Source organism: Bicyclus anynana, chromosome 25 (genome assembly GCF_947172395.1).
Source record: "Bicyclus anynana chromosome 25, ilBicAnyn1.1, whole genome shotgun sequence".
NCBI lineage: Eukaryota > Metazoa > Arthropoda > Insecta > Lepidoptera > Nymphalidae > Bicyclus > Bicyclus anynana.
The window spans coordinates 10,557,767-10,572,439 of NC_069107.1; the positions used below are offsets into that span (position 1 = coordinate 10,557,767).

The window sequence follows — 14,673 nt, forward strand, 5'->3', positions numbered from 1 at the left end:
TTGAATAGGGCTGCCAGAATTGCAATACCTGTTCTTATGTGCTTTTGTGTTCCACTTTTTTTTTTGAAATACGGAGTAGTGTTTGCAGTTTGCAGGGGAGCAGTAATGAAACAATCTTTTTGCTGTTTAGGGTTGATACACGCGCGGGGGTTTTCGTTTAAAATACTTGGATTTTTTCAATCTGATTAAACGAAATAAAATCTATACTAATATTATAAAGCTGAAGAGTTTGTTTGTTTGTTTGATTGATTGAACGCGCTAATCTCTGGAACTACTGGTCCGATTTGAAAAATTCTATCAGTGTTAGATAGCCCATTTATCGAGGAAGGCTATAAGCTATATATTATCCCTGTATTCCTACGGGAACGGGAACCACGCGGGTGAAACCGCGCGGCGTCAGCTAGTGTTATAAATATGTAGAATAAAGTTAAATAATTTCTTATTAAACTAGGGCGACAGTACCTACTTCAGCCTCGAAAACCATTTTTGTTGAGTTTAGCGTAAGCTCTCTTAAAAATCTTAAAAATTCAATAAAAAAAATTGAGCTTTCCTGCCAATAAATGTAAGCACGTACAATTATTATACATGTTTTCTTAAATAAAATTTTCAGAAGTAGTCAAAACCATATAAAAAGCCGTTGCATATTTGAACTAGCAATCGATGCAAAAAGTACCTAACAATGTTTTAGAGGAGATACACTATTCAGAGAAATTGAGAAAATGAATGACTGTTTTTATTTTGCTGTTCATTAAATCTCTCTCCCATAAACATAAACTCTGAAAAATTAGTAGAAAAGAAGAATTACAATTAAAATTGAAAAATATTATTAAGCTACTTTTTGACAACCCTGGCTCGGCTATGGGGAGCCATGATTACAATGAGTCGAAATGAAAAAGGCTGCTTATTCCCGCCCCTGAGAGGGAACGCTAAAGTGAAAAAAAAGGAAAAGCCTTTTCAAAAACTAACGATAGAGTATTTTTTTTCCTTCGGCGAGAATCATTCAAACGATAGACGCTTTTTTGTGTCGAGCTTTTGTATATTCACTAGCTTATGCCTACGAGTTCACTCGGGAAATTCTTGATATGTATTTATAATGTATTTCGAACATATCAATTTATGTACGTGGTCTATGTTCCATACAGCCTGTATTCTGTATGTATTTTGTATGAGTTATGACTATCACGACCAAAACCTACCATCATGACGGTAATAAAGCCTCAACACTAGGGTTCGATCTTGTCTGCCGCACTATACGAGTACTAGCGGACGCCCGCGACTTCGTCCGCGTGAAATTTAGTTTTTTACAAATCCCTCGGGAACCTTTGATTTTTCCGGAATGAAAAGTAGTAGTAATGTGTTAATCCAGAGTAAATTCTATTTTCATTCCAAGTTTCAACCAAATCGGTTTAGTAGTTGCGGCGTCAAAGAGTAACAAACATCCATACAAACTTTCGCGTTTATAATATTAGTAGGATTATCGTGCCCACTCTTTAGCCTGGCAATTTACTTGTGGAAAAACGAAAATATAAATGGGAATATCGCCCACTGTTCAAAACCAGACTAATATTCTTTAAAAATGTAATGTACCTACGGAACCTACGGCATTTGAGTGTCACCTACCTTGTCGTGTAGCACCTCACGTATTTATGAGTCGGTGTAGTAAAAAAATCACGCCTACCCGCAAAAGTTAAACGGCGCCCGCTGCGACGGCCGTTCAAACTGTAGGACAAACCGTTTTATAGCGATCGTAAACGTGCCCCCAACCCTCTGCGGAGAGATGGGAGAGTGCGGAGAGTTAAGTGAGTCGAGAGAGTTGAGAGAACACGCTGCATGAATACTTGATACACGCCGCAGCATTTGCTACATCATAAATACACTGGCTAGTATAAAATGTACACTACTACAACTTGACTGGTAATTGGTATATGTTACCCTAGACGCAAAAAAGACGGGTGTTTGACTTGTATATTTGTGTGTCTATGTATGCATATTATGCATTGTTGTTCGTAAGTAAACCGTTGTTTTATTAAAGTACGTTTTTTTTTTAAAAGCTGACATTCACCTTACGGTAAATGCTGTATTTCTAGGGGTAAATAAGTAATGACGATACATATACCTAGAGCAGTTCTATAGATATATAAATCTCTACATTTTATAACTAACATGTCTTACTAACTTATCAATACTAATATTATAAAAAGGAAACGTTTGTGAGGTTGTTGGGAGTAATCTCTGGATCGACTGAACTGATTTTTAAATTTTTTTTATCACTAGTAAGCCACGTTATTTGTAAGTGTCATGGGCTAAATTTTTTCCTCGTTTCTGATGGATACGGAAACTACGTGAGCGTCGCCGGTTATCAAGAAATAAATACAACATAAGTACCAACTACAGATACAAATACATTTCCATACATAGAAGTAGCGGGAAGCGCAGTGTTGGTCGACTCCCCCCTGGATGGACTGTAGTCATCAAGTGGGTTGTAGGGAGTCTCTGGACCTCGCTGATGATCATTTTGTTAGGAAGTCCATGCAAGAGGCCTATGTCCGGCAGTGGACGTCCATCGGCTGCTAATGATGATCATGATGATGATGATGATGACGATGATGATGATGATGATGATGATGATGATGATGATGATGATGATGATGATGATGATGACATCGTAGAACGTCCAACTAAGTAGGGTACGAGGTGTATCATATTATTAGCAAACAAAAATATCTCCCGCTTTTCATATCGAGTTCATTTTAATATGTGCGTTGACAAATAATATGTTTTGTTTGCAATACGCGGCGGTTTATGAATGATGACCCCGAAATGTTTACTTACGCCCGGCAGCTTTACATACGGCACGTGTTGGTGTGAAGGTAAAAAATACCTAATTTGAGGTCCTTTGTTGGGTGCCAATTTGCCTCGTAAGGTCCCACTTTCCTTTATTCTGTATTTTTACATTTACTTTTATATCACTCGATATTATATGTCGTATTCAAATTCTTTCAGTAGTTATTAGTTTACAAATAGGTGCATATATTTAAAACGTCTGCTTAAAGTAAATACTTCACTTATTAGAGCCAAGTAGACACTCAGTAGTTTATTTTTAGTAATTTACTACTTCTCATAAAATCCAGATTGCTTCTGTTCGTTCGTTCGTTATCAACCCATATTCGGCTCACTGCTGAGCTCGAGTCTCCTCTCAGAATGAGGGGTTAGGCCAATAGTCCACCACGCTGGCCCAATGCGCATTGGCAGACTTCACACACGCAGATAATTAAGAAGGTTGCAGGTTTCCTCACGATGTTTTTCCTTCACCGTTTGAGACACGTGATATTTAATTTCTTAAAATGTTACACAACTGATAAGTTGGAGGTGCATGCCCCGGACCGGTTTCGAACCCACACCCTCCGGAATCGGAGACAGAGGTCATATCCACTGGGCTATCACGGCTGTTGCTTCTGTTCTTCTTTTCAAAATAAACCCAGTTACTAATTTAGCAAAAAGTCAAATTTATCCGCATACCTATAACCGTTTCGTGATAAATATATTAGGTTATAATCTTAATCATATTTTTCTAAAAAAATCTCAAAGTGCCGCACTGTGCGTAACGCTATCTCGTTGTCGGTAAAAAAAGATTAAATCAATGTTAAAGAAGGCCGTAATTCGCCATTAAACAAAAGCCCCGGAGACTCGGCCCCTCTGCGGCGGACAGGTGAAAGCGTGTCCCGGAATTAGTTGAGGGGCTGCTCCAGACGTTTCAGTAGGGGGTCGGGGGTCGGGGGTGGTATTGAAAATACCTTCCATTTTTTATTATCGATTTGTAGGATATCATTAATGTTCCGGTGATGTACTTGTTTATGACTGCACCGACGGTTTAATGATGACTTGTCGTCGATCTTTTTTAGATGAATTTGGAAAAAACACTCACCATCCTATTCCAGTGCCGGTTGACTCTAGTGATCACTATTAGGTGTTAATAATAGGTAATAATTAATAAACGCGATTTTGACGCCTCAAGAGGCATGTTACAGGTAATTTATTTCGACTTTTTCGAAAAGAATTCTTTGGAAAAAAATCTTTTTATAAATCTTGAACCTAGGATTTTAGGATCTTGGCAGTTAAATGACGCACCTCACAAAATTTAGGGCCGGTTTCTCCACCTTTTTTTCGTAAGTTTTGTCTTTATCGTATATCGTTTGACTGCCTCCGAGGCGCAGTGGTGTGCGCGGTGGATTTACAAGACGGAGGTCCTGGGTTCGATCCCCGGCTGGGCAGATTGAGATTTTCTTAATTTGTCCAGGTCTGGCTGGTGGGAGGCTTCGGCCGTGACTAGTTACCACCCTACCGGCAAAGACGTACCGCCAAGCGATTTAGCGTTCCGGTACGATGCCGTGTAGAAACCGAAAGGGGTGTGGATTTTTATCCTCCTCCTAACAAGTTAGCCCGCTTCCATCTTAGACTGCATCATCACTTACTATCAGGTGAGATTGTAGTCAAGGGCTAACTTGTAAATAATAATAAAAAAATAATAATAATAATACCTACTAATATTATAATACATGGTTAAAACTTACGTGATATAACGTTTGCCCTACTTGTTTCGGACCCATACGAGTCCCTTAGTCATGAGCTGGTTCTTGTAACGCGGCACGATCCAAACTGATCGGATGAGTTAACTAGTCGTGCATACTCCGATGTTGCACCACGTGAGTTTTAGCCGTTTTTAAATACTCATTATAGTTTAAATTGTAAAATAGGTAAGAATTGATTGTTTGTTTGTTACAAACAGGCCCCAAAACTACTGGTCTGATTTTAAAAATTCTTTCACCAATGGAAAGCTTCATAATAAGTGAGTAACATTGGCTATATTTTATCCTAGTATTTACACGAGAATAGGATCTACGCGTGTGAAACCGCGGTGCATATGCTAGTTTGAAAAAAAAAGAAAGTGACAAACTTACGTTTAGACTATCTTTAGATTATAAGGTGAAACCGGTCTTTAAACACGTAGGGTCGAAAAGTATAGGTAACTCTTTGAAAGTCCCCAATCCGAATAAAAATAAAAACCCCTTTAACATGCAGTTTCGGAAACGAATTTGCAGTCCAACTGAAATCATCCCTTCCCGAAGATGTCCAATAAAATATCAATTCCGCGCGCGGACGGCCAATTGACCAATCACGGCTCGCCCGCTGCTAACGTGAACCCGTGGCCCGACGGAAACATAGCCCCAGTGGAAACTTTTACGCGCCGTTTTAATGAAAATGTTTCAGCCCTTGAATATTTTGTTTGGCTTTATTGAATTACAACTTTATTGTTTAAAAATGAAATAATATTAAACAGAAAGAAACTTAAAGATGGATATATTTCAGAGGACTTCCCCAAGGAAGTTCTGTTAAAAAGAAGAGAACTGCAAACAGAATTAATAGAAGAAAGAAATAAAGGCAATTGGGCGATCATAAAGTATGATAAGCTTATTATCAAGGAAGGTGAAGGAACATCAAATGTAGAAAAACGTAAAAGACAGGAATCTAACTCACCAAACAACAACTTACAACTGCCAAGAAAACAACATATAACCTCAAAAACAAAAACAAACAGAGTGAATGCGTTCGACATAATGAGAGGTAGAAGTAACTCCCTGACATCATCTACACTAACATCCGAACGCAGCTCATAGGATAATGTCATCAGCCACCGGAACAAAACAAATAATATAAATAAACAGCAATCCACTAACAAAATTAAACCATTTCCCAAGCCGACTGGTCCTCGTGGGAAAGTAGACCATTACCCTCTTTCCAAAAATAAAACTAAGAAGCTAAAAGAGAATAGTTTAAAAATTTGTACATACAATATAAGATCTCTGTCATCAACCGAAAAATACCTGGAATTAACATATGCATTGGAAAAAGTAAATTACGATATAATAGGACTCTCGGAAGTAAGAAGAATGGGTTGTAATATCGAAGAGTACGATGATTGTATTTTATGCTATATTGGACAAACTAAAGGATTATATGGGGTGGGGTTCATGATAAAAAAATCTCTGAAAGACCACATAACCAACTTCATTGGCATCTCAGAAAGAGTAGCATTATTGCAACTGAAGTTTGAAGACCTTAACTTATCGGTTATCCAAGTTTATGCACCTACAGAAAACTCAAATGAAGAAGAAATTCAAAAACTGTACAATGATCTTAGAAAAGCACACGAACTAGCTGATGAAAAAGTTCTAGTAATTGGCGACTTTAATGCCAAAATAGGGCAGCCTAAAACTGAGGAGTACCCTATTATGGGGAAATACGGTTACGGAGAAAGAAACGAAAGAGACACGAGATTACTAGAATATGCCTTTGAATACAGATTGGCGATAATGAACACATATTTTAAAAAGAAAACAAGCAAAAAATGGACTTGGGAATCCCCAGATCACAAATACAGGAACGAAATTGACTTCATTATGACTAACAATTCAAAATTAATAACGAACTTCGAGATACTGAATAAAATGAACTATTCTTCTGATCATAGACTCTTAAGAGCTACAGTAAGCCTACGTTTTCCGAAAATAAGCAGAAGGGATTTCAAATCAACTCCAAATGCCTTACTTACACAATTTGATATTAATGCATACATAAATAAACTTGAAACTTACAAATTTGAAGAAAAACTAGAAAAAACTCTGAATGTACAAGACTACTATGACTCTCTAGAAAAAGCACTAACATCATGTGCAACTTTAAAAATGACCGAAAAGAGAAAGAAGAAATATAAAATATTTAGTGACAGCACTGTATCATTAATAAAAAGACGCACTGAACTTATATGGACAAAAAATAAAACTAAAGAGACAAAAATGGAACTTGCACGACTATTTAAGCAAACAAACAAAGAAATAAAAAAAGACTACAAAATTCATAGACAGAACATCATTACACAAAACATAACTAAGTTCAGGAGCACAAAGAGAGCATTCAAGGAGCTGAGCTTACATAAACAATGGATTCAAAAATTAAAAACAAATTCGGAAGAAACAAAATGTAGAAAAGACATAATAGATCAGGCAACTAATTTCTTTAGAGAACTGTATGAGAAAAGGGACCTAGAGGACAACGTTCAAGAGTTGTCAAATTGTATTCCTAACACAGATAGTATTTCCACAATAGAGGCAAACGAAGTATATGAACACATTAAACTACTAAAAAGTGCAAAAAGCTCAGGTCCTGATAGAATCAATAATGAAATGCTGAAACATGCTGCACCTATTCTGATAAATCACTTCACACGACTATTTAACCTTATATTAGAAACGGAATCTGTTCCAAAACAGTGGTGCACATCTGATATAATTCTGTTATATAAAAAAGGCAATCCGCATGATGTCGGCAACTACAGACCCATAAGTCTATTGGCATGTTTATATAAGCTTTTTGCATCGATAATCCTAAAAAGAATATCAGTACAGATTGACGAAACACAACCAATAGAACAGGCAGGATTTCGATCAGGTTATAGTACGACTGACCATCTACATTCCCTAGGACAAGTGATAGAGAAGTACAAAGAGTTTAGGTGGCCACTTTACATAGCCTTTATAGACTATAGTAAGGCATTCGATAGTATAAGCCATAATTCTATTTGGGACACATTATCATCACTGGACATTAACAGAAAGTATATAAATATCCTGAAGTATATATATAACAACGCCACAAGCAGAGTTAAACTCGAAACCAGAGGAGAAGAAATAAGAATAGAAAGGGGAGTAAGGCAAGGTGATCCTCTGTCACCAAAACTCTTTATCGCTGTCCTGGAGAATATCTTCAAACAACTAGACTGGAAAATGAAGGGATTATATGTGGGCGGTGCCTATCTGAGCCACTTGAGATTCGCGGATGACATTGTTATACTCTCCGAAACATCGAGAGAATTAGGAACTATGATACAGTCACTGGTTAAAGAAAGTGCTAGAGTTGGACTTGAGATGAATGCTTCCAAAACAAAAATAATGACAAATAGCCAAAAAATTCCTATAAACATATATGGCAACTACATAGAATATGTGGATAAATATATATACCTGGGTAAACAAGTATCTTTCAGCACAACAAATAACGAAGAAGAAGTGGAAAGAAGGTGTAAAATAACCTGGAACAAATTCTGGTCCTTGAAGGAAATTTTAAAAGGTAATTATACTACAGATATGAAAAAAATTGTAATTGACACTTGTCTTTTGCCCAGCTTATTGTATGGATGTCAGACATGGGCTTTCACGCATACAGTGAAAACTAAGCTAAGAACAACACAAAGGTCGATTGAAAGAAGTATACTAAAACTAAGGAAAATTCAAAAAATAAGGGCAGAAATTATCCGACAAAAAACAAAAATCACTGACGCTGTGACACAGGCTCTAAAATTGAAATGGCAATGGGCTGGGCATATATCAAGAATTAAAGACAGTAGATGGACCATAAAAGTCACAAACTGGAAAGGTCCACCTGGAAAGAGAAGCGTCGGCAGACCAACTAAAAGGTGGGCTGATGACATCATTATCAAAACAGGGCGAGAATGGATGTCTCTCGCAAAAGATAGAGATTACTGGAAGAAGAAAGAGGAGGCCTTCACCCAAACGGGATCCACATCACAAGAAGATAACTAACCATACTAACATTAGAATTAATATATAGATATAATTATAATTTAAACTAACACACCTAACAAACGTTTGAAATGTAAATTGATGTGGAAATAAAAGGCTTTATTATTATTATTATTATTATTGAATTACCCAAATAAATTTCGAGTCCAATTTAGGAATACCTTTTATTATTATCATTATACGAAAAAGCCAAAACTGTTGTTTCTGTTTTAATTTTTTTTAACGATTCTAAAAATTTGACTTGTATATTGAGTTAAGAATACTTGTCTGGAGAAGAAAAAACCCCCGTGCCTAGGAGAGCACGTCATGCCATATAGTCCTGGTCGCTATTTTTTTTTTTACATTCTTTACAAGTTAGCCCTTGACTGCAGTCCCACCTGATAGTAAGTGATGATGCAGCCTAAGATAGAACCGGGCTAACTTGTTAGTAACCCCTTTCGGTTTCTACACGACATCGTTCCGGAACGCTAAATGGTTCGGCGGTACGTCTTTGTCGGTAGCCTCCCACCAGCAGGAAATCTGACAGTGCGTATGTGTTAAAGAATTGCCATAAGCCAGCCAACCCGATTTAGAGCAGCGTGGTGGGTCCAAGCTCCATGTCCTATATGGAAAAAGGCCTGGCTTTGTACTGAACCATTAAAATAGGCTGATAATGATGATGATGAATGATGTAAGCAGATCCAGTCCAGTCCACTCCAACGCCAGGAAGTCGTTTAAATTTAGTTTCCAAGATTTGACCTAAACATAAAAGAGCCATAGAGAAGAGCCGTGATAGCTGTTTAAATATAACCTCTGACTCCGATTCTGGAGGGTGTCGGTTTGAATCCACTCCGGGGCATGAACTTTCAACTTTTCAGTTATATGCATTTTAAGAAATTAAATATCACGTGTCTCAATCGGTGAGGGAAAGACATCGCGAGATAACCTGCATACCAGAGAGATTTCTTAATTCTCTGCGTGTGCGAAGACTGCCAATCCGCATTGGGCCAGCGTGGTGGATTATTTGGCCCAACCTGATATTGATCATACAAACAGAGTCAGTTAAAGTAAGCTTGTCAAAATAAAAAATATACAAATAATCTCTTATCTCTGAAAGCATTCATTCTCCTTTATTGTCCGCGCATTTTAATTAGGGTGACAATAGATGGTTCTCATTAACGTTACCCAAGTATACTTACTATTTTTTTCAGGTTATTATTTAAAAAAATATATTTAAACAATGTAGAAATTCCCTCTTCAACTAAGCGAATCACTTGCGCTAGGAAGTGGGTTTTACAGTAAATGGATGATCGAAGCTAAGGCCTCTCCTAAGGATTTGGCTCCGGTCCCTCAACCGTGGAGCTATCGAATATTTTGAATTTCGCAACCAAGAAATGGCCCCAGAAATCATAACAGCAAACTGCGAACGCTTTTCGTAAAAGCCCCGGCTAAATATTCAAGGGTTTTCCGAACGTTTTCATTAAAATCAGCGCAAAGTTTCCCCGGGCCGCGTCGGGAAATAGCTCGTTACGTTTACGGCCTGGGTCTAAACTGTACGGTTAATAAAGCCCCGCGCTGGCGCTGGGTGTTTTATTGGACGTCTTTGGGTAATGGAATAAATAACTTTTTTTCGCTCCGGCGAATCTGTCGATGGATCAGACGCGACCGTTTAAATTATTGTTTACAGTCCGTACGGATACTAAGGCCTGTGAATGGTTTCTGCCTCATTATTTATGTAGTCAAATCGTCCAACTGTTATGGCTGTTCTTCACAATTGTTGGCAATTGGTGAATTATCGGTTTTTGGAACAAGGGCATGTAAGGGCATGTAATTCATTCAAGAGAAGACGGTGAGCGAAGGAACTATCCACAGTAGCCAAAAATCGCAATGTTATATAGTATGCGCGTTATCATCTGAGTCGTCCGGTCATAAAAGTCAAAAAAGATAGGAATGTGCAGCGCGCCTACCTGCGCACCCTAATTATCGATAAACGGCTACCTGCGCACGTGCTAATGATGAGTCAATAATGATTTGGACGATTCTGATTGGTCGGTTTCTAATGTAATTGCATTGCGTATTTTTTTTGCTATAAATGTGTTTACTGCAATTAAATAAATACATTCATGTGTTACTCGTTGCGCACTATGGATACTTTATTTTCTAACGTTGATCTGAAGAAATTACATGGCGATATTAGCCCTCAAGCTCGAACACTGATTCACAACGTATTCCTGTTTCTCAATGAATTGAAAAGTGATCCGAATAAAGTGGCTTCTCTAAATTTCAACAAACCACGTGAAATGGCCGCATTTGTTTGTGGTGTGAGCAGAGCGACAGTGGACCGAATCAAGACGGAAGTATCACAATCAGGCAGTACCTGTATACCAAGAACAAATTTTAAGAAACCACAAACCGTCACTAATATTGACGATTTTGATAAAAGTGTGTTGAAGCGAACTGTAGCTTCATTTTATGAGAATGGAGAGTATCCATCCGTGGCGAAAATTTTAGAAAAATTCCGTGAACAATTACCCGATTTTAAATGCGGCAACACTTCAATGAGAATACTACTGAAGGAGGTTGGGTTCCAGTATAAGAAAAATAGCGAAGGACGTAAATATTTAATGGAAAGAACTGATATTGTTTGTGCTAGAATGGACTTTTTAAGGAAATTGGATTTACTTAGAAGAACTAACGATCAGCGACCACGTTTCTATCTAGACGAAACATGGATTAATCAAAACCATGCAAGAAAGAGGATGTGGCTTGGAAGCAACGATGAAGGAGGTTTCAAGAATCAGCCTGTGGGAAAAGGCCAAAGATTAATAGTTTGCCATGCGGGTTCTGCAAGGACTGGCTTCGTTCCAGATGCGAAGCTAATATTTAAAGCGGTGAAATCAAAGGATGCTGATTACCACACAGAAATGGATGGCGAAACATATATGGCATGGTTTTCCGAATTCCTGAATCTACTTGAAGAGCCCTCAGTTATAATTGTCGATAACGCAAGCTATCATTCGATACAGTTGGAAAAGATACCCACAAGAAACACGAGGAAAGCTGAAATTCAAGAATGGTTGACAAAGAAAAAGATTCCATATTCCAGCAACGAAATTATTGAAGAATTAATAAGAAAAGTAAAAGCCAGTAACCCGCAGAAGGTCTACGCTTTAGACCATCTGGCAAATGAACGAGGTCATGAAGTAATAAGGCTCCCTCCATATCACTGTCAATATAACCCAATAGAATTAATTTGGGCACAAGTAAAGGGAGAAGTTGCGAAGAATAATAATACCTTCAAGATAGCAGATGTCGAAAATCACCTCCACCGAGCCATAGAAAATGTCACACGAGAAGACTGGGCCAAATGTGTTAGGCATGCCGAAGAACTTCAAAACAAAGATTTACAAAAAGCTCTAATTAGAGATCACGCGCCGCTTATAATAAATTTGGCAGAAGACGAAGATTCTGATGATGAAGACTCAGATGAAGATTAATTTTATTTAGTTAATAATTATATAATATGAAATATGTATTATATTAAATCAAATATTGTTAATTTTTTTAATTTTGTGAACAAGATACGATAATAAACTTTACTTATCGATAATATGTCTTTCATTGTTACACCCTTCACTAGACGGCTCCATAAGACCCATAAGTGCAAGCGAGATAGATATAGAGAAATGATTTATGGCCCTAAGACTCAGTTGTTAACGCGCGTACTATAGCAAGATTTTGACTGTTATATAGTCTCACAAACAGCGTCTTGTTTTGAAACTGATGGAGACTTGTGTGGACTAAATAATTGAGATCGCTATGTTACGTTCGAAGATAGTTATCACATTCTCCAGAAAGTTCTGCCAGTAACTCAGTGAGCTAGCTGATTGTCTTTATAAAGCTTGATTCCAAAAAGCCAAAAATATTTTATTTTTACCTACGGAATGATCAGAATACATTATACCGACTAAACTGTCTTGCAACTGGGGGCATTTTTTCTACGATATGTGAGAATACGGGTCTTTGACAAACATACAGACGGGTGGACAATAAAGAAATCCTCTATAAGCTTTCCGTTTTTTTTTAACACTTTAGGAACTCTAAAAAGGCCAACAGAAAGCAATGAAATAAAACATTAAATAAGCATAGTTTCGGTGTCACCGGATTGTTTAACGACATCGTTCGGCGCTCCGTCGCGATTCGACCGTGGGTAGTCGTAAAATTGACCGGAGATTGAAGGGTTTTACGAGTGGAGGCAGATGGCGCGGCGGCGGGCGGCGCAGTCTTGTTTGCGCAGCGCGCCGGGTCACAGCGGGACGTCTGCTGTGGCGACACGAGTAACGGTGGCATGTTTTATTTAAAGCGGATTTTGGATTTATAGGTTACGACTTTCGCTTCAGATACACGTACCTACTTGTATTACTTATACGAAAAATTGTAGTTTTTGTGTATTTCATAATCATTGTTAATCTATTTTGATACGAGCAGTCGTATCAAAATAGATTGACTTCCTCTTTAAAGGAGACAAATAATTGCCCGCGCTTCACCCACTCACTCACGCGTAGGAATTATATGTGTATAAAATATAGCCTATGACACTACGAATAGGTACAAACAGGCTGTCTATTAGTAAAATAATTTTCAAAATCGGTTAAGTAGATTCAGAGATTACCCCTCACAACCTCACAAACTGGCAAACTAGCTATTTATTAATATAAGTAAAGCTTACAATTAACTGCCTCATTGGTACCGTGGTTAGCCGGTTCAGCTATGGGCAATGAGGTCCACGGTTCGAATCCCGGTTATTTTTGTATCTAACGAATAAATCTAAATCTACTGGGCTGAGCTAAAATCCACGGGATCGGGAACTACGCGGGTGAAACCGCGAGGCTCTGCTATTATGAAATACATGGTGAATGTTAAGCAAGCAATTAGGGTAAAGTGCAAGCTACATATTGCATATTCCGTACATAGCCGATGTAATGCAACCCTGCAGCTGCTAGAATATGGACGATGCGGCGGCGCTTGGGCGGCGGCCAAGGCGGACTTGGGTACTACGTTCATTTGTTTATGTTACACTGAGATTAGGGATTTTCTATATTGTTTAATTAATAGTGGCCGGCCGTGGCTAGTTACCACCAAACCAAAAGGGGTGTTGATTTCCATCTTACTCCTAACAAATTAGCCCGCTTACATCTTAGCTTGCATTATCAGGTGAGATTAGATTGTGAGATTATGAGGTAATCAAAGGCTAACTTGTAAAGAATGAAAAAAAAACCCTCGTCATTCAAAGCTATTAGCCTCATTGCCTCTGCACTAACATGGCAGTCACCAAACCAAATAGGTCATTGACCGATGTTTCTTTTAATTTTAGCTTTAACATTCTTACCCGGGGAGATGGCGACATTCCAGGTACAATGAAATGCCTAATGTTGGCAGTGGGGACCTTCATAAAAGAAATATATGTTTAAATTCCCCGCTCCGTGAACAAATTAATAACGAAATTCTCAGCAGAGTAAATTACAGACCAAATTAAGTAAGTCTGGACTTTCAAAATTAAAACTAAACTATTATAAAAATGTTACACAACAGGCTTTGTCTATATTCGGGACTTAAAAGGGGATTAGTTACACTTCAAAAAGATTGTCACGTGTTACGCGGAACCATTCTAAAGACATTATTGTTGATTGCTCAAATGCGAAAAATCGTTGTCGAGCTTTCATACTAAGGATGTTCGGGTTTCCGAGTGAAGCGTGTACGAATACGTTGATAATAAGTACCTAATACTTCTTTTATAATTGAACTTATGTTAGTTGAGAATAACAAAATGGATTTGTCATTAATTAATTACGCAATGTCTTGAGAATTGAGAAACGCAGAATGATCGTGGTCGCCACATCAGGGTGGCAAGCTTTACAACCCGTCGCATCTGTATTCTATCACAGCTCATATACAGTTCGTTTCATGTAGGATGGCGCGGGTGACAGTTCGTTTCTTGAAAATATGAACGTCATACAGGCGACTGTCACCGTACCCG

The 14,673-nt window shown here is 38.0% G+C and overlaps 1 protein-coding gene across 1 annotated transcript in view; it reads left to right on the top strand.

Moving 5' to 3' along the window:
- LOC112047003 (calsyntenin-1) overlaps positions 1-14,673 on the top strand; it is a 192,820-nt gene that overhangs the window by 154,428 nt on the left and 23,719 nt on the right. The gene's annotated exons all lie outside the window — the stretch shown is intronic.